The 2,678-nt window shown below is 38.3% G+C and overlaps 1 long non-coding RNA gene across 1 annotated transcript; it reads right to left on the reverse strand.

Moving 5' to 3' along the window:
- Positions 1 to 1,365: 1,365 nt before the first annotated feature.
- On the reverse strand, positions 1,366 to 2,241 carry LOC117184938 (uncharacterized). The gene is made up of 2 exons (XR_004470410.1): positions 1,956 to 2,241; positions 1,366 to 1,697 (listed from the first exon to the last, which is right to left on the reverse strand). It is a non-coding gene; the product is annotated as an uncharacterized lncRNA (long non-coding RNA).
- Between the last annotated feature and the right edge of the window lie 437 nt (positions 2,242 to 2,678).

Raw genomic sequence — 2,678 nt, forward strand, 5'->3', positions numbered from 1 at the left:
GTGCCGATTGCAAAGCCCTTGTCAACTGTTCAACTTCTTGAATATATTGACTTGCCGTATTTTGCTTTTGCTGCAGATTGAACAATTTAGCTGATATTGCTTTGGCTGATTGGCCTTTTATACCGCTTTTTAGTTTGTCTATTATGGACACTATTGTTTGTTCAGTGCTGATTAAGTTTCGAATATGGCCTTTGAGTTTAGTTTTTATTAGGTTGACTGCTGTAGTTTCATGTGTTCCCTTAAGTGAATCCACTAAGCTAAGAGCATCAATGAAACTTTGTAGATTCTCAGGCTTTCCACTAAACTCAGGTATGAGCGGCTAGCTCAAGAAATTCTATTTGTGACATGGCCATTTTTAGAGTTTTAACTTCAGTAATGGACTCTGATTCAGAATCAAATAGATTGGTTAGTGTGATTACCGCTGGTATCGTAAGGTCGCCTAGGTCTTCTTCTTTTATATGTGTATCTGAACCGCTTGCGATTTCAGATTCGCTCTCTAAATCTGTGTTTGTGTCTTCCTCGACTAATACTGGAGTATTCAAAATCGAAGGTATAGTTATGTCTAGTGAATGTTTTGATTTAATGCTATTTAAATTTGTTTTTAATCTATTCAAAAATCTTGATACATACGACCAATGCTGAGTATTTAACTTTTCTTTATTGTCGTGTATCAGGGAACGAGCTTGGTTAAAACATGCAACTAATAGTGTCGCGTGTCTACTTATAGTTTCGTTTGAAATATTCCTATTTTGTGCTAGGCACTTGTATGATTTATCAAAATTTTCTTTTATTTTAACTAATGCGGCATTAATATTTTGCCATTCCATTTCATTTTAAAATAATTATTAAAATGTGCAAAAACATTTATAGGTTTTCAATCAAATAATGACATATTTTTATTCATGATTCGTTTTGGACTTTTTCTTTTATTTTTGGCCAATTTTCGTTACCATTATAAATTTGTTTTAAATTTTGTCCAGGTCATCTGCCCGGCTTTGATAGCGTTTCTTTATGCATCTATTATGTAGTTTATACAATTTATATAATAGATGTCCTATGATTATAATGAAAATAATAGCAATAAGTATTGTTATTAGCTTTAGGTCGGTGTTATTGACTTCGACTTTGTTTATTACATTCGCTGTCGAATCTACCGATTTTACATCTACTAAACCCATTGTGTAAAAATTTTCGAAATTTTCTTCAAATTTACTTATTTTGTTTGTTCGTGACATATGTATATACAAAAACAAATTTCCTTTTTTTTTCTTTTATACTACTGTATAGATACTTTGTTAATTGTTGAAATTAATTTATAATTTATATATATTTTTTTTTCCAGTTTTTTTTTTTTTACATTTGTTCCTGCCTAGTGTTTGTGTGGCTTTACAGGCCTCACTCTAATTGGGCAGATGTTATTCCGCTCAATTTTACAATTTTAGATCTTACAGTTAAGTTGTATGCATCGCAGGCATTTAAAAAAAAATTTTGTTTGGCGGTGGGCGCTCTAGGAAGCGCTGTCGGTTCATTGCTCCGGGTCTAGCTTGTTGCGCTAGACGAGGCCGGTGCTGGCTGCACAGGCTGCTACTGCTTCTCTGTTGGGGCACCGGTGCAGGCTGCACAGGTGTACTCGCAATGCGGCGAGTGTAGAGGTCCCTCGCAGTCGTTCGGGCAGGTCTTCCTTGGCTTTGCTATTTCTGTCGTTTGGGGTGGTGGAGTTACGGTTAATATTTTACTGATATTTCGTATTGCAGTGTAGGTGGTTGTGTGCATTGGCTCTTTCATTTTCTTTTCTGCTAGCAACAATTTGATGTGATCGAGCTCTGTGTGTAATTTCACAGATGTGCTCCACGGCAAATTATCGTTGCTATTTAGCAGTTTTAGTAGTGTTGCCCTTCTGGCTCTCAGGCGTTTTACTACGCCGCCTCTTTTGCCACACATACCACTCTACTTACTGCGTTCAGTTCCGCTCCATTTCCTGCTGCTTCCAGTGGTGCCTGCTGTTGTTGTCCGCTCTCGCCGCTCGCTCTCCGCTTTTTTTTCTTATGTGATTTATTTTAACATATGTTCTACATGTTCGTGACACTTGTCACGGTCGCCATGTAATATGTCAATATTACAATTATAACACTGGCACGTCTGTGCCGTTTGACTTCGGTTTTTAGAATGTCCTTATTGAATTTATTCTTATAACTCAGACCGCATAGCTGCGCTGCCGGTTACGCCAACAGCGGAGCGGCTTCATACATATTTGTCTTATCAGCATAATCGAGAGGGCAAGAGCCGTATGTACATATGTGTATATATATATATGCTTCAAGTGGTCAGCGTGGGAATGCTGACTTAGCTTAGCGCATAAGCGGCGATCATATTGCACGCTCACTTGAAGTGGTTTTGTTTGTGTACTGCAACAATGTGTAGCTGATACATTTATTGTTAACCATTGGGTACAGTGTACACTCAATATATGCACATACTACAAAGGCTTATCGGTCTGTAGTCCTTGGGACTCACGTGGCTGCACTTTCCTGCCTTAGGGAGGAAGACAACTCTCGAGGTTCTCCATTGGATGGGGATATAGCCCGTACTTAGGCATGCTGAGTATATTGCGAGGAGCCATGGGGTAATAACCTCTTTGGTCAACTGCATCATGGCTGGGAATATCCCGTCCAGTCCTG

Source organism: Drosophila pseudoobscura, chromosome X (assembly GCF_009870125.1).
Source record: "Drosophila pseudoobscura strain MV-25-SWS-2005 chromosome X, UCI_Dpse_MV25, whole genome shotgun sequence".
Taxonomy (NCBI): domain Eukaryota; kingdom Metazoa; phylum Arthropoda; class Insecta; order Diptera; family Drosophilidae; genus Drosophila; species Drosophila pseudoobscura.